The following is a 21998-nucleotide window of genomic DNA, read 5'->3' as shown; positions in this document are numbered from 1 at the left end:
TATCAATTTTGCTTCATTCTTTTGGTATCCTTTGTTGAAGGAAAGCAATGCTATACTGGGGCCTAGCTGAACACATTGGGCGAGACAGTAACAAGCAACTAGCACACAATAGTGCATTGCTTCTGAGCCTACCTATGAAGTCTTTTCAACAATGGATACCAAGAGAACAAAGTAAATTAGATAAGAAAAGAAAAAATTGTTAAAAATTGCATGTTTTGCCTTAATCATGAAAGTTTAATTTTGACTTAATTTTCTATAGTTAAATAAAACCTATTATTATTATTATTATTATTGTAATCAATTTTTCTCCATTATTATTATTATTATTATTTATTTATTTATAAAGCTCCAAAAGATTCAGCAGCTCTGCCCATGGGTACAAAGATAAAAGTATAGCGGAGAAACAACACAATAAAAGACAACATTTTGCAAACAAATACAGGGATAATTAAGGGCCCTGTTCCCCTGGGAACTTATAATGCAAGATGTGTAGGACGATGGGAAACAGGAGGTGGGGACTGCAAAGGGGAGAATGATTTTAGGGAGGTGATGGATGAGGGCAACTGTTAGGTAAGTGAAATTCATTTGTTACTCAGTCGGGTAATAAGCTTCCCTGAACAAAAAGGTCTTTAGGGAACGTTTAAAGGATGAGAGGTTAGGGGAGAGTCTGACAGCTCGAGGAAGTGCGTTCCAGAGGGTTGGTGCCGCACAAGAGAAGTCCTGTAGTCTAGCATTAGAGGAGGTGATGGTAGAGGACGCAAAGAGCAGGTCATTGTTGGATCTTAGGGGGCGGGGTATATTTGTTGATGAGTGAGGACAGGTAGGGTTGGGAAGCATTGGTGAGGGCTTTGTATGTCAGGGTGAGAATTTTAAATTTAACTCTGCCGTGAATGGGGAGCCAGTGAAGGGACTCACAGAGAGGTTCAGCAGAAATAGAGCATCGAGAGAGGTGGATTAGCCTGGCAGATGCATTTAGGATGGATTGAAGGTGAGAGAGGAAGGCCAGTTAGTAGGTTATTACAGTAGTCAAGTTGGGAAATTACCAGGGAGTGGATTAGCTGTAGGTTCAGCGCTCAGAAATGGACGGATTTTGGAGATATTGTGTAGGTGGTTGCGGCAGGATGAAGAGAGCAATTGGATGTGGGGAATGAAGGACAGATTTGAGTCAAGTGTGACTCCAAAGCAGCGGACTTGGGGTGATGGGGAGATAGTGGTGCCGCCAACAGTGATAGAAAAATTAGAAACTGGAGTAGAGTTAGAGAGGGGGATTAGAAGTAGTTCGGTCTTGAACATGTTTATTTTAAGGTGGTGAGAGGCCATCCAGGAGAAAATGCCAGATAAGCAGTCGCTGATGTGAGAATTGACAGAAGGAGGAGAGAGTGCAGGGGTGGATAGGTAAATCTGGGTATCATCAGCATAGAGGTGATAGTTTAAACCATAGCTGTTGATAAGTAATAGAGAAGAGTAGAGGACCCAGGACAGAGCCTTGAGGTACTCCAACAGACAGAGGCAATAGAGAGGTGTCGTCGCCAGGTCAAGTAAGATGAGTATAGAGAAGTAGCCTTTGTTTTTAGCAGAAAGGGGATCGTTAGTAAGCTTGGTGAGGGCAGTCTCATCTGAGTGTTGGGGATGGAAGACAGATTGTAGGGGGTCGAGCAATGAGTTGTAGGACAGGAAGTGGGTTAGCCGATCGAAAACTAGTTTTTCAAGGATTTTTTAAGCTAGCGGGAGCACTGATATGGGGCGGTAGTTTGCAGGCGAGTTAGGGTTAAGGGAGGGTTTTTTTGAGGATGGGGGTGACCTTTGCATGTTTGAAGGAGGCATGGAATGAGCCAGTAGAAAGGGATATTTGAATATTTAAGAGCTGGAGTGAGGGTGGGAAGCAGAGAAGGTATTAGATGTGAAGGAATAGGGTCAAGTGGGCAGGTAGTGAGGAAGACAATAGAGAACCCACTTCACTCTCAGTGGTTGGGAGGAGGGTGCAGAGAGTGGACTGGGAGTGAGGTTGGGAGACTGCAGGCTTGTGTTGAGATGTTTCTTCAGATGGTGTTTTATTGAAAAAGTAGTCAGACAGATCTTGAGCACTGAATGCAGATGAGGGGGGTGGTGCAGGTGGATAAAGGAGAGATTTGAAAATGGAGAAGAGTCTTTTAGGGTTTGAGGGGTGAGTGGATATAAGGGAAGAGAAGTAGGTTTGCTTAGCCAAGTGAATGGCAGAGGGGTAAGAGTAAAGAATTAACTTATAGTGCATGAAATCAGGTTCAGAGCGGATTTCCTCCAGGCACGTTCAGCAGTACGGGAGCATTTTTGTAGGTGGCGTGTTTGCTGGGGGTGCCAGGGCTGGAGCCGACGATGTGGGGCTTTGCGAAGTTGGGGTGGAGCGAGTGTCTCAAGTGCAGAGGAGAGAGTATTGTTATAATGGGTTGTAGCAAGGTCAGGGCAAGATATTGTGGAAGTTTGGGGCAGGTGTATTTGAATAAGGTTGGAGAGTTGGGGATGGTCCACAGTGTGCAGATTTCTACAGGTGCAGGGGCAAGGGGGAGAAGTAGGTTTAGGGCTCCATGTACTAAGCCGTCAATTCATCCGTCATTTTAGTCGCGGCTAAACTCGCCGTTACTCGCCGCGGGCGAAATGGTGTCCGCTGTAGCTATGTACTAATAATCCCACAACAAATAGACACCTCTAGCCCGCCGCGAGCAGTGGCGGAATATTGATAAATTTGACGCCTCGCTCGCCGCGAATAAGCTGATGTACTTAACTTTCAGTTCAATTGTCTGGCCAATTGTTAACACGTGACATGTAAGGTGTCATGAACGTCATAGTAGAAGCGGGAATAGAATTTTGCTCCTATAAATGGACAAGTTTTCTAAACAACTTTATTATTGTTCCAAAATTTTTGGAGAGTAATTACAGAGCGCTCGTTTTTGAGATCTTTATTTACTATTTCGATATGGCTTAATCTGGATCTGAAACCGCTTCAAAATCCAAGAATCCTCACTTTTCTCATCAGCAAAACGTCGTTTTGATTGATATGATTATTGACTCTTATGATTATTTGTTTGGATGTCGTGTCAAACAGACAAATTTTTCTAGAAGGAAGCAGATCTGGCAAAGGATCAGCGACGCTGTTAGTGCCCAGGGTCCAGGAAAAAAGGATGTCGATCAGCTGAAGAAGCGTTACAACGACATTAAACGCTTCGCCAAAGCTAAATTGGCCAGAGAGAAAAATTCGGCACGTGCTACCGGAGGTGGACCAGCATATGTGGCAGACCTCAATGACTATGAGCAGAAGCTTGTTCAGCGTCTGGGACCGGAGATCATCACTGGCATAACGGATGATTGTGACAGTGATTTAAGAGGTAAATGTACAACATAGTTGACGTAAATGTTCTTTTTAAAGTTATGATAGGTTATTGTCTCCAATATATATTTCTTTAAAATAACATTATCTGACTTCTTACGCTTCAGTATCCTATATGCCATCTAGGCCCCAAATACTGTAATCATTTATGTCGCATATATGTATAAGGGATTGTACAAGCCATTTAGGCCCCAAATACTGTAATAATTTATCTCGCATATATGTATAAGGGATTGTACAAGCCATTTAGGCCCCAAATACTGTAATCATTTATGTCTCATATATGACTTTCCTATTGTTTTGTACCTTGCCCGCCACCTAAAAGGTGGCGAGGCAAAAATAACGAGGTGGGAGCGGAAATTGACGCGAGCGGACAAATAGATTTTTTAGTACATTCGTTTTTGGCGAGTTGGTGGTCAAATGTGTCTAATTACAGTAAAAAATGGAGAGGTAGCGAGGTATGGCGGATAAGTACGCTCGCAATTTTAAAGATGCGAGTTTTTACATAATTGACGGCTTTGTACATATCAGTTTGCGAGTTTGGGCGCGAGATTTGTTGCGGGTAGCTCGCTGACTGCTTAGTACATGGAGCCCTTAGTCTGTATATTAAGATTAAAGGTGAGCAGATGGTGGTCTGAGATGGGAAATGGGCAACAGGCAACATCAGAGAGAGAGTAGAGATAGGAGAATACCAGATCAATGGTGTCCATCACGGTGGGTAGGGAATAGGGTGGATTGTGAGAGGCCGAAAAAGTTAGTGAGAGAAATTTAATAAAGTTGATAAAATATGAATGATCAACCTATTGAACTAGTAATAGATTATGTCTCAATTTAATTTCAATGATCTATCTATGCATATCTAATGCTATATAAATGGAAAAATAAAATTAAATTATGATTTAAAATAGATTTAAAAAAAATCGGTCTTACGGACTAGCGATTTAAATAGTGATTGTGACCCTGAAAGGAAGTAAACTGTAAAGTTGTTTAAAATTTGGGGTTTAATTTCCTTTTAACAAAAGAAAACGTTAATCACTGCACAACAAACAAGTCTGGAAATATAAAAAACAAATAAATAAGAAAAAAGGCATTATTGGAGTGTTTTTCACACAATATTGTGTTTCCTTTTCAGTTTCCGCTGCCAAAGACAAGTGGGGACAGATTTAAAACAGGCAGTAAAAGAGACTTTGCTGTGTGGAACATAGGATAATCTAAAAGGAATTCAACACAGCTTTGCTTGCACAAACCGAGATAAAAAGAAAACTAGTTCAGACATGGCTGCCCCCATTACTTTATAGAAACTAAAAGTAATTACACTTATATTTTAAAAATGTAAAAATGCATCTACATATTATAAGGGTAATTTTTGCTTTGAATACATCATATCTAGCACGTATATACTGTTTAATATCCCTTTACATTGTATTTGTGATAGCAAGTTTTATAAAATAGTATAGATGAAAGCAAGCTTAAAGAATCAGTGACAGACATTTAGTAGCATCAGGAACACAGTTAAATTGTTTATTGGTCATTAGCAGCTTGATATAGTGTGATATAATCAAACACAGTAGAAAAATAAAGTTACTAAACAAGGAAGCTGGGGAAGAAGAATTTTAGCTAAATTCCTATGCTAAACCTGATTTAAAACAGCATATTGTAAGCTGCAACCTCAAGCCTACAAGCCCACATATCCATCAGCAACAAATAGCTATCTGAGGACATGATCATCTGCAGTACAGGAGTCTGTTCAGTGCAGACACTGAACATCTGTAAATGACAGCCACTATGGGCTAGATTTATCATTGACCAGTCAAAGCCGGCCACACTGGAGTGATTTGACCAGAGTGACTAAAAAGCCCTACTTTTGCACGAGGTGGCATTGCACAAGGTAAATATGGGAAACAAATGAGCTCCTACAATTTGCTATAAAATTTGTGAACCCTGTCCATCTGCAGATTGATAAATCTAGCTTTATGAACACATTAGCCTCACACAGAAATCTTACAGCAGTCCCCTACCTCTTGACCCAATGCCTAGCATATGGGGCACCATGAAAAGAGCATGTGACCTCCTAACTAGCCTTTGAGAGGCAACATGCCTAAAAGCAATACACCTAAAAATGCATACAAATAAATGAACCCCATGGTTACCTATAAAATGCTGCAAAGCATTTTACAGCAACATCCTTTCTTGTAGCCACAAGGTTAATAGTTTTTTTTCTTTAAATGATCTCTGCAAGCTACAGAAGTTGGGACAAAGTGGCTTTGTGTTTCTGCCAGAAGTGATAGAGACAGAGAGACAGAGAGACAGAGAGACAGAGAGACAGAGAGACAGAGAGACAGAGAGACAGAGAGACAGAGAGACAGAGAGACAGAGAGACAGAGAGACAGAGAGACAGAGAGACAGAGAGACAGAGAGACAGAGAGACAGAGAGACAGAGAGACAGAGAGACAGAGAGACAGAGAGACAGAGAGACAGAGAGACAGAGAGACAGAGAGACAGAGAGACAGAGACACAGAGACACAGAGACACAGAGACACAGAGACACAGAGACACAGAGACACAGAGAGTAGGGCTGTGCGATATACCGTGGATGCGGTTTTAAATCGCGATTAACCGCCGCAATTTAAAAACCTCGAGAGTCTGCAGTTTTTTTGGATAAAACAATTTACTCTGATCATAATGAAAACGGAGGAGTCCTCCAGGCTTCCATTGTATGAGGGAGGATGAGAGGCGGACCCGTGGGCTGCCCTGAGAAGCCCACGAAACGGCCATATTTTTTTTGCAGAGTATGTGGGAGCAGCGGCAACAGCCCTGGGAGTGTGGCAGTGGTCAATCGGTGGTGTGGCAGTGGGACATGCGCTCAAAGTTGTGACTCTAAAGTGAGTAGTATTGTACAAAAAATTTAAAGTGCCACTGCCTTTTTTTTATTATTATTATTACACTTCTGTGAAGTATAACATATTTGATTCCATTGCATTCCCTGATAATTGACTTGAGTGATCATTAATCATCATAGTATGAGCAATTAAGTGAGTAGTAGTAGTGTCCAAAAACTTTAAAGTGTTTTTTTTTTTTTTATTAACATTTGTGACGCATAACATTGATTGATGCTATTCCCTGATAATTGAGTTGAGTGTAGATAGATGATCAATCATCATAGTATTTTTAACTGAAAAATTAAGGTGTTTTAGTCATTTTTAATAAAAAAAAAAAATCAAATTAAAAAATAAATAAATAAATAAATCGCACAGCCCTAATAGATACATAGATACATGTATGTATATATATATATATACACACATATATACATACACACATAGATTTTTTTAAATCAAATTTGCTTTGTTGTCTTGGTATTCTTTTTTGAAAGCTAAATCTAGGTAGGCTCAAACTGATTTCTAATCCTTTAATAACCACCTCTTATCTCAAAACATTGTGCTCACTCCCATGGAGTTATTTAGAAGTCAGCACTGATTGGCTAAACTGCATGTCTGTCAAAAGCACTGAGATAAGGGGGCAGTCTGCAGAGGCTTAGATTCAAGGTAATCACAGAGTTAAAAAGTGCATTAATATAACTGTTGGATTTGCAAAACTGGGGAATGGGTAATAAAGGGATTATCTATCTTTTTAAACAACAACAACAATTTTCAAGTAGACTGTCCCTTTAATGATTAGTGGTTTTAATTGTGATTTAAATCAACAATTTGGCATGGAGAGTAGATGAGGTGGAAAAAAAAATATTAGCATAAGGCTGCAACATAACAAAATGTGAAAAAAATGAAGGGGTCTGAATAGTTTCTGAATGCACTGTATATGCCTCGTCATTGGCTCATCCAATGTTTTCAGCTAGTTACCACAGTGTAATGCTGCTCATTTAAAAATTAGTACCAAGAGAATGAAGCAAATTTGATAATAGAAATAAATGTGAAATTTGTTTAAAACTGCATGCTGTATCTGAATCATGAAATAAAAATGAATGGCTTCAGGTCTCTTTGAATAGTTTATAAATTAGGGTTGCACCGATACTAGTATCGGTGCCGATACCAAGTATTTCCATGAGTACTTGTACTCATGCAAATGCACCGATACTTAAACCGATACCTCCACTTCCTACCCATACGCCATTTTGTGGAATTTTTTTTTCAAACTGCATGTTCCCATTTCATTTTAAGCTGTAGTGGAGACAAACTAAAAATTGTTCACTTCTGCTCTGCCAATACAAATTGCTGTATTACTGTAGGACAAACCCCTGAAGTATTGGGCAGTTAATAAACTGAGATTTCCAGCTCTGGCTAAAATGGCCCAAAATTATCTTTCTGCCCCATGCAGTAGTGCTGAAAGTGAAAGACTGTTCAGCTTAGCGTAAAATGTCCTTACTGATAGCAGAAACAGACATAGCTGAACATACAGAAATGCCTCTGTTCCTTAAAAAGAACTTGCCACTAAATTTTGAAAAATTATTATAATTGCTAGATTGCCTGTTATACTGCTAGTTATTATCTTGCACAATTATGCTCAAAGCATACTGTACTCTGAGGAACATCCTTAGCTTATATAAATTGCAGGAAGAGTGTTCATAGGAAAGGTTGAGTTAATTTCTATGAACACACATAGTACAATAATAGGACTAGATTTAGATTACATTTGATATGTAAGCTTTACCAATGCTCTGTTCACATTTCCAACTCCATAGACTTTGGAGTTGTACATGCAATGAGAGCATTGGTAAAGCTTACCAGTCAAATGTAATCTAGCCCACAGTGTTGTTCCCCATGTTTAAACAGCGCACTGTTATATTTTTTACTGTATTGCACTTTTGGTTGGTTGTGATATTAAAATTGTTATTTATTGTTATTATGAATATATTTTATTGTAATATTTTTACTTAAACATGTTCTGTGACATTTCTTCGAGTTTTTACAACTTTGTGACAACAAGCAAATAAAACTGTTTTATTATTTCATAATGTCTTTTGAGTTACAGTTCTTCATAATTATAAAGAAGCTATCTTAAAGCATTAGTATGTATTGTGCTTGGGACACTGTCACATGACAAAAAAGTATCGGTAATTGGTATCGGCGAGTATTTTAAAAAAAAGGATCGGTACTTGTACTCGGTCTTAAAAAAAATGGTATTGGTGCAACCCTATTAAAAATGAATCATGTACCTGTATTTTTTCATCTGAAACACAGGGATGCGCAATTCCTATCGCCAGACACCCAGGACATGCAGTTCTGGGCGCCGGGCATGTGGGGGTTTTTTTACATTTAGCCCTGCTGCAGGCAAGCAGATCGCACCACAGCTAACACTTTTTTTTTTTTTTTATTCTAATAACGGCCAGCAGGGGTGCGGTGGTAGTGTTGCAGGAAAAAGAAGCAGATACGCTGAACACAGTACTTACACTGTGTCAACACTGCTAAATGGTGATATCTCTGGGATGTTTGTAGAGTGCCCATGCCAGGAAAATGAAGCACACTGGGGCAGGTAAGTCCCCTGAGTGTAACCAGTGGGCAGCGTCTAGGCTGAGTCTGTATTGGAAAACGATGAAGATATCCCTTGCTTATTCGTGTGGATTGTGGTAGATTTTCTATTTAAACAGAATAAATCCTGTAATGTGCAGGGGTTACTAGCTCTATTATGCTCTGTGTATCCAGGCACAGCAAATGCTTACAGCCTGCACACTGGCTTCTGTAGAGAGGGGTAGGCAGTAGTTGCAAATCTGAGTGGCAACTTTCATTTCAAGCTTTCCCGGAAAAGACTTTATCAACTGCCTGTTCAGAGCTGTCGTGCTTAAAACTGAGGCTTGAAATTAAAGTTGCCGCTCAGATTTGCAATTACCGTCTACCCCTCTCTACAGAAGCCGGTGTGTAGGCTGTAAGCATTTGCTGTGCCTGGACACACAGAGCAGGACAGAGCTAGTAACCCCTGCACATTACAGGATTTATTCTTAAATAACTCTGCATTAAGAGTTAGCGTTGCGCTAGGGTCAATTTTATCCTTAAACTAGAGATGGGAACAGTAAGCAGTAGCACCACGAAGAAGAGGGAGGGGTCCGGGAGTGAGCCAGGAGACACCCAAGGAACATGTGGGGAATCCTGGCACCTGGAAAGCTCTGCCGTGGTGCAGGAGGGAGGTAGGTGCCAGCTGCGGATATAACTACAAGAAGGTATATGCCAATGACACTAGGTGGGTGCGCTAATTGGAGCTGTACTTTAGGTAATATCAGATCTGATTAGACGTTAGCTAGTGATAACTTTTTTGGTATGGATGGATGGGAACGCGAATTTGTCTATAGCTGTGGCAGGTGCAGTCTGCCAGCTATTACTGGGAGGTGCCAGTCTTGTGACGGTAAGTGCATTTCGTAAGTGAATCTCTGAGTCTAAGGAGGAAGTGGATGACAGCTTGAGAATTTGGTTGGCGATATTTGATTGCCTGAAATAATGGAGGGAGATGAGTGCTTAAAGTATGGAGAGTGTTGGCTGGGATGAGATAAACACCAGCCGGGTAGTGCTGATGAGTACTTGTCTGAATTTCAGAAAAGAGGAGTGTGGATTTCAGCTCTAAGTGGTTACCTGCAATGGCTGGAAGTAGGTGCCAGCCTTGATATTTCCTGGGGGTTTAGGTGTGTGACAGAGCTGAACTGAGGTAGATACCAGCCTGATGATGTGGAAGTAGTTAGATTCTAAAATGGAAACTGAGAAGGGTGCCAGGTGTATTAGAGGCCTGCAGTTTACAGACTAAGGTTTTGGTGAGAGTTGAGTAGCAGTTTCATTTAAAAGTTGGGTTTCAACTGATTTGGTAGGAAAGGGAATAAATATAATTAGAAGTATAGTTTGGCATATGGTAGGCTGGGCCCCAAGTTATTATTAAAAGGATAGAAAGGTAAAAAATGAAATGTGCATAGGTGTGTTACAATGTGAAATTAAAGCATTTGTGCACTAGACTTTAATTGCCAAAAATGCTTCTAGTAAAAGTTATTAATGATTTTCAGCGGCATACGCACATATCCTGTGTGGATTTTTGTACCAGTGAAGCTCAGAGAGCTGAAGATGGTGTGTATTGCTTCTGTGGAGACATCATTTGCGTCATACAAGCCAGCAGTGACTCTGAGGTGTGGTGTTTGAATACTGGTGCACAGGCCCTCACAGGATATGTGGGTATGCCACAGAAAAACAGTAATAACTTATTAGAAGCATAGTGCAAAAATGCTTCTATTTCACATTAAAATGCACCCATGTACATTTCAATATTTCCCTCACTTTCTCCCGCATATTTGAGAGCCATGGGGACTCCCACACATTATGTGCCCAGCAGTTTGGAGTGTATAAATAAGGCAGCGGAAGTGAGTGATAGCATGTGGGGAAAAGAGCTCTGATTATAGCGTACCTTGGAGGCTTTGGCATTTTTACAGGTACACTGGAAACTTTGTGATAGTGGGTTTTTCAACTATTCCAGAGAGGCTGGAGGTCATGCCGACGACTTCATATAGGTAACCCTTGTAATATTTGTTCCTAATAGGCCATAACTGACTTTTCAAAGTATGTGTCCCTGGTTTTTCAATACCATCTTTTTTCTTTACAAGGATTTTATGAGTTAATTTTCAATACCCAGTTATAGATTACAGTAAGTTTTATCCATTACAGAATAACTACGTTCTGTGTCTGAATTAAAAAAAAAAAAAAAAGGATTGCTGAACAGGGCCTGTATAGTGTTTTATTTTGTGAATCAGGACAAGTAGATTGGGCTCCCGTTTTAGTCCGTTGGACAAATAGATTTTTTAAAAATGTCCACACCCCTGGAAACAGCAAATATTGTCTGATTAAACTGCCACCTATACTAAAAATATTAACACTGCTGCTATATAAATGAGAGTCAGAAAAAGAAATCAACCTCCAAGTACAGGATGTAATAGAGAGATTGAGAAAGATTCCATTTGAAATGGTGTTCTTGCAGCACCTTTGAATATAATGAACTTGTATCAGTTGCTTGACCGAGTGCAATGCCCCTTTTTGTTTTTAAATCCAATACATTTGATAAGTGCTGTCTTATAGTATTACAGATGTTGGCACAGGTGTTTGAATCAGACTACAGATCCCAGTAGACATTTATCCACAGTAAATTGTAGCTAAAGCTTTGGGAGATAAGAAGTTGTATAACATGTGCAAAGGTCTGTCAATTTGACCTATAGCTCATCCAACCCCCTTTCAATTGTAAATGAATTAGAGACATACCTACTGCACTGCATTTTAACTGCTACAACTATGCAATGTATGTCAGTCCTCTATGCACCTAAAGCAGTATTTCTTAAAGGACGGGAGACAATAGTATGCTGAGGTAATGCTGATTTAGGGCCAGATTACGGGTAGAGCGCAAATTAACACTTCAGCTTGAGCGTTAATTGCGCTAGAAGTAACCTTTTTGCGCTCTTTGAGTTACACTCATATTACGAGTTGAAAGTAAACTGTTTTTGCTCTTGCGCTAACCCGGCAAGAGCAAAAATCCAAAGTTAGAATATCCAGAGCGTTCACATATTCCCCCTAGAAGTCAACCGAGAAAAAAACAAAAAAAAACTAACACCCCACTCTCGCGCAAAACCCAATCGCATATTCTCATATGCGCTAAACCAACATGAAAATATGAATATTTCACATTCCAATGTTCTTCAAACATATGTTCTATTTGTTCATAAATATATATATATATATATATATATATATATATATATATATATATATATATATATATATACACATACATACACACACATATATATAGAACATATCCTGCTATGTGTAGAACATTGGAGTGTCAAATACAGTAAATATAGTTCAAACCTTTATTAATAATGAATATTGCATAAATATGCTTTATTTATAAGGTGCCAACATATTCCACAGCGCTGTCCATGGGTACAATTTATTTAGATAAAACAATGTTATAAAACTTGTAAGAGACAAGACAAAATTTTACAAACACAGGAGGAATTAAGGACCATATTCTCTAGTTATGTGTACATATGTATGTATGTATATATATATATATATATATATATATATATATTTTTTATTTTTTTATTTTTATATTATTTATTTTTTTGTAAATACACATGCACACAAATATTGACATATATGTATACAAACATATACATCTTTAGACATGTATATATCTCAATGTTAAAGTCCTTTGCCTGCCTTTTTTCCCCAACACCTGAGATCTCATATTTTTGAGCCTTTATAACTTTTTGTACAATATTTTTTTAATAATGTTTATTAGATGTTATTATAAGCAACTATACTTTGTAATATATGTTTTGTACAACTTTTATGTTTTGCGAAACAGTTAACCAGAGCTCTGAAGTTGTGGTAATCATTCTAGCGTAAATCGCAGTTGTACTTAAAAGGGACAGTCAACACCAGAATTATTGTTGTTTAAAAAGATAGACAATCCCTTTATTACCCATTCCCCAGTTTTGCATAACAAACAGTTATAATAATGCATGTTTTACCTCTGTAATTAACTTGTATCTAAGCTTCTGCAGACTTCCCCCTTATTTCAGTTCTTTTGACAGACTTGCATTTTAGCCAATCAGTGCTCACTCCTCTGTAAATTCACGTGCGTGAGCTCAATGTTATCTATATGAAACACATGAACTAACTCCCTCTAGTGGTGAAAAACCATTCAAATTAGAGGCGGCCTTCAAGGTCTAAGAAATTAGCATATGAACCTCCTAGGTTTAGCTTTCAACTAAGAATACCAAGAAAACAAAGCAAAATTGGTGATAAAAGTAAATTGGAAAGTTGTTTAAAATGACATGCCCTATTTGAATCATGAAAGGTTTTTTTGGACTTGACTGTCCCTTTAAGTTATCGCGTTTACTTTCAACTTGTAATGCCAGCGGTGAACACACTGTTGTTCTTGCCGATTGGTGGATAAATTCACCTACCAATAAACAAGTGCTTTCCATGGTTCTGAACCAAAAAAATAGCTTACATGCCTTCTTTTTCAAATAAAGAAAGCAAGAGAACGAAGAAAAATTGATAATAGGAGTAAATTAGAAAGTTGTTTAAAATTGCATGCTCTATCTGAATCACGAAAGAAAAAATTTGGATTCAGTGTCCCTTTAAAGATTGAAACTGGACCATTTTGTGTGCCAGCATTAAACACAAGGTTAAAACAGCCCATTTGTAACATATTGTGTAGTATACAGCTGCTCCAGCATACCACTGACAGCTTACAGTACGTCCCTCTGAAAGGATTTTGTGTTGTGGCATTCTTTAAAGTGATGGTAAACGCTCCCCTTTTGAAGTGGGCGCCAGAGTGCAGGGTATTCGAATTTCATATCTATATTAAAAAGTAAGTTACAGCGCAATTTTATTACAACTGATTAATTAAACTCCATCTAAAATATCACTAACAGTCCGGATCTGATTTTAAAAAGGGGAGAGTATACCATCAGAAACACAATGGTGTTTAAAGGCTCTATAAATGTACCAAAATATCGGAAGCAAACATAAAATATCTTATAGTGTAAGTTTCAACAGGATCAAGGCAATGGATCTTTCTTGTATAAGTAAATGAGAATGTTTTCTTTTGTTGCAACAACTAGTACTTTTTATAGTTTGTATAATGTTGACATGTATATAAACATAACACTCTAAACTTAAAACTACACAATCAAAACGTAAAAATATATTTAACAAATTCAGAAAACAGTTGTAGCATCACATTTAAATACATTCCTTGACTCCTCCAGCCTGTTGCAGTAACTCCCTGGTTGAGATTAACTGACCTAGGACACTTACACAGACTACAACAGCTCAGCACATCCTACTATCCCAGCAAGTCATTTTACTTAACACGTCATCGTAACCCGGCATTTCTACTTCCCGGGGCTTCTTGATCCCGTTATTCAAAAAACGCTCACCCAGGTCCCAGCCCTAGCACTCTGCAGCATCAACAACGCCACCCGCAGGCCTCTGACACACATTAACCTCCATCCTACCTTGCAGCATCCTCTGTTATACCAGTATAGTCAGCAGCATCCACCGCTCCACAACAACTCAAGCCCTGTAGTTTTTACCCCCTAGATATTGCATATAGAAGACTCAATGACACTAGTGCCGAGCGCCTTTGGCTGGGCCCAGTATTTAGGGAAATCTCAGGCCAGACCTCTAAATAACAGCAAGTCTATGATTAATAGGTAAGGAGGGGATGGAAACTATAATGGATAGGCTAATCACCCCTTCTCGCAAAACCCCAAAATACAAGTATAAATTAAATTAATTATACCGTGAAGGAACTAATTGTGGTGTCCAAGTCTATGCGTACGCAGGTTCCGTGTCTCCGGTGCCGGGTCCGCTCGGGCGGCAGGGGAGGGGGAATTCTGTGATATGGGGCGGTTCGAGAGGAGGCACGAGGGTCAGATCGTAAGGCGGATCGAAAGATTCTGACCAATTGGACAGGAGTAAAGCGTCGCGCGCATGGTGGAGGTGGGGTCGGCGCGAGAACAAAAACGTAACCAGAAAAGCAGCTTCGCAGCCTAGGAGGGTGTACTGCTCCTGACGGAAATTGCCGAAATCCACCGATGTGCTACAGCGAGAACTTAGAACTTGAGAATGATACGCCGCATAGATACATTGGAGCATACATTGATTATTTTGCTTTTAATTGTTCTAGTGTCATGCTCTCTAGAAAGAGTGACCTAACTATGCATCCGATTGAACCAGCTGCATACCTATGCAGTTATCGTGTGGTGAAGAAACCCACAGCAAGTGCTAATTTAATTGTCTGCAATCAAAGGAAAAAAGATAACCGCACCATGGATTTCACGTAGTGTAAAGCACTATGTGCAGAGTTTTGAAATCATGAATGAAGTCATAGATTTAAATGCCTGTAAATAATTAATTATTTTGGATTCAGATTTATTGCAATTCTATCTTATGCATCGGGTCTCTCATAAGGACTCAAATGAGACTGTGCCCACACACTGGTGGCCCTATCTGGTGCTGGGTTCTTCAGTGATGTTGCTACAGGGGAACCTGTGCTCCGCCTGCACCATGTGTGATCCGCGGATAAAAAATAAACCTCACAGTTTAAAGGGACATTAAACCCAGATTTTTTTCTTTCAAATAGAACATATGGTTTTATACAACTTTCCACTTTACTTCTCTTATCTTTTTTGCTTCATTCTTTTTTTGGCAAAATCTTAGTTTAGTGTTCTAAATCATTTTCTCGGCCATATCTCATTATTTTCCTACAACATTTGGACTGGGGGTTCAGATGAGGGCTACCAACTATGTTTGTGTCTCTAGGAACAAAAAGTGGAGCCATATTTTGGGGTATAAATTAAAGTCCCTTTTTTCCCCATAGATTTTCCACAGCCAGCTCTGCTCACCTACATGGATACATTGTATCAAACCCACAGCCTACAGCGTTTTATATATTTGTAACTGTTTACTGCGCACAGACACTCTCTCAGTAACAACTGTACAAACTGCTGGGGAAATAATGTTCACACAGCCTTAAAGGGCAGGATAACACCTGGTCACACAGTCTTAAAGGGACAGACAAAAAAACACACAGCCTTGAAAGGGTCAACTAGCACCACACGCACACAGTCTTAAAGGGACAGATCGCAGTAATGTTCATGCAGCGCAACCTTAAAGGGCAGCTCGACACCTGTGCACAGAGTCTTAAAGGGACAGATCACCGTAATGTGCCGGCAGCGCAACCTTAAGCAGCTCGACACCTGCGCACACAGCCTTAAAGGGACAGATCACTGTAATGTGCACGCAGCGCAACCTTAAAGGGCAGCTCGACACCTGCGCACAGAGCCTTAAAGGGACAGATCACCGTAATGTGCATGCAGCACAACCTTAAAGGGCAGCTCGACACATGCGCACAGGGCCTTAAAGGGACAGATCACCATAATGTGCACGCAGCGCAACATTAAATGGTAGCTCGGCACCTGCTCACAGTCTTAAAGGGGCAGACACACACAACCTTTTAGTGAGTTTACACGCACAGTTTTAAAGGGAGCAATAGTATGCATCCCCATGTGATGCACGCAGCCTTAAAGGGACGCTCTGTCTTAACGGGACAGTGGCACGTGCACACACACAAACACACAGAGCACTCTCAGCCTTTAAAAGGATAACTTGCACCACACGCATACAGCCTAAAAGGGACAGATCACCGTAATATTCACGCATCGCAACCTTAAAGGGCAGCTCGGCACCTGCGTACAGTCTTTAAGGTACAGACACACACAACCTTTATTGGTTAAACGCACACAGTTTTAAAGAGAGTGATAGTATGCATCCACACACAAAGCACAGCGCCTTAAAGGGACACTCTGTCTTAAAGGGACAGGGGCACGTGCAAAGCCTTTAAAAGGACAACTTGCACCATAACCACACAGTGTTAACGGAACAGCTCACACCATGCATACCTAGCTAGCACAGCCTTAAAGGGTAGCTCACCGCCTGCTCACACAGTCTTAAAGGGGCAGGCACACACAGCCTTTAGTGGGTAAAATCACACCACACGCACACAGTCTTAAAGGGAGCGATAACAGTATACATCCACACGCAACGCACACAGCCTTAAAGGAACATCTCACACCATGCACAGTCTTTAAGGGGCTGGCACACAGGCTTTTAAGCACACCCAAATGCACACAGCCTTAAAGGGGCACCCAGTATTAAAGTGACAGACACAAACGCAGACTTTAAAGGGGGAGTTCACACCACACACACACAGTTGTAATGGTACAGGTGCCACAATGTTTACACACAACTTTAAAAGGACAGCTCATGGCATTCACACACACCCTTAAATGCTATAAATGGATGGTTTATGGTACACACCGACTTAGGGGCCGAATTATCAAGTTCCGAATTGAGCTTGATGCCCCCTGTTTCCGCGCAAGCCTTCATGGTTCGCCAGAAATGGCACTTATGAAGTAGCGGTCTAAAGACCGCTGCTCCATAACTTATCTGCTGCCTCTGAGGCTGCAGGCTTCAATACGTCTGATCCTATACGATCAGGCTGATTGACACCCCCTGCTAGCAGCCGATTAGCCGGCATTGCACAAGCAGTTCACAAAAACTGCTTGTGCAATGATAAATGCAGACAGTGTATATCGATGTGCAGCGGACATGATATGCTACATTGTATCATGTCCGTCCGCACTTTAGTGAGATGGCTCAAGGCAATCATAAAAAGAGTTATAGAGATTTTATGGCATTCACACAAAGCCATGAGCTGTGCTTTTAGTCTATGAGTGTTTGTTTTTGTTGTTGAGCTAACAGTTTGAACAGTTCCCTAATCAGCCCTCTAGTTATACAGCACCTTTGTTTTAGAGAGATGATTGGAAAATATTTCAAACTGTTAGTTCAATAAAAATATTACTTTTCAAGTTGGTGGCCAGAGGGCAGGGTATTTGATTTTCAGCGCTACATTAAAAAGTAAGTTATAGCGCATCTTCATAACTACTGAAGAGTTAAACTCCTTCTAAAATATCTATAACATTCCAGATTTGTTTAGACAAAGGGAAAAGTTTACTATCACTTTAAGGACTGTGTGCATTGTGTGAGGGTGTCCGTGCCTTTAAGACTGTGCAAGCGTAATGTGATCTGTGCTGTTAAGGCTGTGTGTGCTGTGGTTGTGCACCTGTACCATTAAAACTGCGTGTGTGTGTGGTGTGAGCTCCCCCTTTAAAGTCTGTGTTTGTGTCTGTCACTTTAATACTGGGCGCCCCTTTAAGGCTGTGTGCACTTGGGTGTGCTTAAAAGACTGTGTGCCTGCCCCTTAAATACTGTGCATGGTGTGAGATGTTCCTTTAAGGCTGTGTGCATTGCGTGTGGATGTATACTGTTATCGCTCCCTTTAAGACTGTGTGCGTGTGGTGTGACTTTACCCACTAATGGTTGTGTGTGCCGGCCCCTTTAAGACTGTGTGAGCAGGCGGTGAGCTGCCCTTTAAGGCTGCGCTAGGTGTGCATGGTGTGAGCTGTTCCTTTAACACTGTGTGATTATGGTACAAGTAGTCCTTTTAAATGCTGTGCACGTGGCCCTGCCCCTTTAAGACAGAGCATCTCTTTAAGGCGGTGTGCTTTGCGTTTGGATGCATACTATCGCTCCCTTTAAAACTGTGCGTTTAACCAATAAAGGTTGTGTTTGCCTGTACCTTAAAGACTGTACGCAGGTGCCGAGCTGCCCTTTAAGGTTGTGCTGCGTGAATATTACTGTGATCTGTCCCCTTTAGGCTGTATGCGTGTAGTGCAAGTTGTCCTTTTAAAGGCTGAGAGTGCTCTGTGTGTTTGTGTGCGTGCAGGTGCCACTGTCCCATTAAGACAGAGCGTCCCTTTAAGGCTGCATGCATCACATGGGGATGCATACTATTGCTCCCTTTAAAACTGTGCGTGTAAACTCACTAAAAGGTTGTGTGTGCCTGCCCCTTTAAGACTGTGAGCAGGTGCTGAGCTGCTCTTTAAGGTTGTGCTGCGTGCACATTACGGTGATCTGTCCCTTTAAGGCTCTGTGCGCAGGTGTCGAGCTGCCCTTTAAGGTTGGGCTGCGTCCACATTATGGTGATCTGTCCCTTTAAGTTTCTGTGCGCAGGTGTCGAGCTGCCCTTTAAGGTTGCGCTGCGTGCACATTACGGTGATCTGTCCCTTTAAGGCTGTGTGCGCAGGTGTTGAGCTGCCCTTTAAGGTTGCGCTGCATCCACATTACGGTGATCTTTCCCTTTAAGGCTCTGTGCGCAGGTGTCGAGCTGCCCTTTAAGGTTGTGCTGCGTGTACATTGCGGTGATCTGTCCCTTTAAGACTCTGTGCGCAGGTGTCAAGCTGCCCTTTAAGGTTGCGCTGCATGAACATTACTGTGATCTGTCCCTTTAAGGCTCTGTGCGCAGGTGTCGAGCTGCCCTTTAAGGTTGCGCTGCATGAACATTACTGCAATCTTACCCTTTAAGACTGTGTGCGTGTGGTGCTAGTTGACCCTTTCAAGGATGTGTGGGTTTTTTTGTCTGTCCCTTTAAGACTTTGTGACCAGGTGCTATCCTGCCCTTTAACCCCTTAACGACCGACGACGTATGCCATACGTCCTCAAAAAAAAAGCACTTAACGACCGAGGACGTATGGCATACGTCGTCGGTTTAACAGAGCACTGGAAGCGATCGAAATCGCTTCCAGCTGCTCTAACAGTATTGCAGGCTTGCCTTGAGGTCTAGGCATCCTGCAATACTGTTCCCGAGTGCCGGGACCGGATTGATCACTCCCCCACGAGTGATCACTTCCGGTTTCGCTCCACGTGGAGCCCGGCAGTGTTTCAGAGCATCGGAAGCGATCGGACACGCTTCCGATGCTCTGCTTGTTTGCTAAGTGCCTCGGTGGGTCGAGGCACTTAGTTAGTTATAAATTAAAATAAAAATAATAAAAAAAAAAAAACGAATAAAAAAAAAAAAAGCCCTAAATAGCCCCCCCCCCCTCCCCCTTCACTAGGCATCCAAGATGGCGATGCCCAGTGCATCATGGGGCCTCTGGGGGTGTCCCTAGCCTGCATCATCATAGGGGCAAGCTAGGGTCACCCAATCTGAGCCTCCCACCCTAAAAAAAAAAATAATAATAAAATACCCCATTTGTCTGATCATGTCAATATTTGTAAATATTGACTATGATCAGTGTGGATCTCCCTCCATCTCCTCACTTGCCATTTTGTTGGAGAGAGAGAGAGACCTGTATTTAGCAGAGAGAGAGATTTATTTCTTTTATTTGTTTAAAAATATAGAACCAAAGGCTCTTTTCAGAGCCATTAACCCCTAGCTTGCCAGTGATCACTATATATCACTGGCAGTAACATAGGTGCACTTTTTTTTTGCTGCATTTTGCTGTCTGTGCGTTTTTTTAGGGGTTAATTTTGTTGTTGTAATTTTTAAAAAACCCAAAGGCTCTTTTCAGAAACATTTAGTTAATTTAATTTAATTTTCAGAGCCATTAACCCCTAGCTTGCCAGTGATCGCTATATATCACTGGCAGTAGCAAAGGTGCACTTTTTTTTTTGCTGCATTTTGCTGTCTGTGCATTTTTTTAGGGGTTAATTTTGTTGTTGTAATTTTTTAAAAACCCAAAGGCTCTTTTCAGAAACATTTAGTTAATTTAATTTAATTTTCAGAGCCATTAACCCCTAGCTTGCCAGTGATCGCTATATATCACTGGCAGTAGCAAAGGTGCACTTTTTTTTTTGCTGCATTTTGCTGTCTGTGCATTTTTTTAGGGGTTAATTTTGTTGTTGTAATTTTTTAAAAACCCAAAGGCTCTTTTCAGAAACATTTAGTTAATTTAATTTAATTTTCAGAGCCATTAACCCCTAGCTTGCCAGTGATCGCTATATATCACTGGCAGTAGCAAAGGTGCACTTTTTTTTTTGCTGCATTTTGCTGTCTGTGCATTTTTTTAGGGGTTAATTTTGTTGTTGTAATTTTTTAAAAACCCAAAGGCTCTTTTCAGAAACATTTAGTTAATTTAATTTAATTTTCAGAGCCATTAACCCCTAGCTTGCCAGTGATCGCTATATATCACTGGCAGTAGCAAAGGTGCACTTTTTTGCTAGTTAATTTAGTTAATTAATTTAGTTAATTTAATTTAATTTTCAGAGCCATTAACCTCTAGCTTGCCAGTGATCGCTATAAATCACTGGCAGTAGCATAGCTGTACTTTTTTGCTAGTTAATTTAGTTAATTAATTTAGTTAATTTAATTTTTTTTAGTAATTGTTTTCTGTGATACAAAAATGTCACAGAAAAGATATAGTGCTGAGGAGGCGTATGCCATCCTTGCGTCAGAGTCAGATGCCTCTATTTCTGACTCAGACCCCAATTTTGACCCTGCCATGTGCTCAGATACATCACTAGATGCAGTCTCAACTGATAGTGATGTATCTGTGGCTGCTAGCCCCCCTGCTAGCCCCCCTGCCAGAAGGAGGCGTGTTGCTGCCATTGCTGCTGAAGAGTGGGTAACGCCTCATCTCCAGAGGCCAGATATCCCACCCTTCACAGCAAATGCTGGCATAAATATAGATGTGGCAGGTTTTAGCCCCCAGCAGTTTCTGGAAGTGTTTCTGGGCGATGATATATTGGGGAACATTGTCGCCCAAACTAATTTATATGCCCATCAGTTCCGTGCTGCAAAGCCTGGAACATATTTGGCAAAGCAGCAATGGGCCCCCATCAATGTGCCAGAATTCAAAAAATTCTGGGCATTGACTATGCTGATGGGCATCATAAAGAAACCCTCCATTCGCTCCTACTGGAGTACTAGCCCCATCTGCTCTACCCCCATTTTCTCCCAGACTATGTCGAGGAAGAGGTATGAAATGATTCTGCATTTCATGCACTTCAGCGACAACAGCCTGTGCCCCCCTAGGGAGCATCCCCAATTTGACAGGCTGTATAAAATCCGCCCCCTGATAACCCACTTTTCTGCCAGGTTTGCAGAGGCTTATACACCTGGAAGGAATATATGCGTTGATGAATCCCTAATGAAGTATAAGGGAAGGCTGGGATTCAAGCAGTATATTCCTTCCAAACGCTCCAGATATGGGGTAAAGGTGTATAAGCTCTGTGACAGCGAGACT

At 40.9% G+C, this 21998-nt stretch overlaps 1 protein-coding gene across 1 annotated transcript in view; it reads right to left on the bottom strand.

Annotated features, from left to right (window-relative positions):
- Window positions 1–14761, bottom strand: part of SPATS2 (spermatogenesis associated serine rich 2) — a 941596-nt gene extending 926835 nt beyond the window's left edge. The window contains exon 1 of the mRNA XM_053705505.1: window positions 14654–14761. The gene's annotated coding sequence lies outside the window, so the exon portion shown is untranslated. The remainder of the gene's footprint in view (window positions 1–14653) is intronic.
- Window positions 14762–21998: the final 7237 nt, after the last annotated feature.

Source organism: Bombina bombina, chromosome 3, assembly GCF_027579735.1.
Source record: "Bombina bombina isolate aBomBom1 chromosome 3, aBomBom1.pri, whole genome shotgun sequence".
In the NCBI taxonomy this organism is placed as follows: domain Eukaryota; kingdom Metazoa; phylum Chordata; class Amphibia; order Anura; family Bombinatoridae; genus Bombina; species Bombina bombina.
Note: the sequence above shows the minus strand (reverse complement) of the source record. Positions and strands in the feature narration are given on the sequence as shown.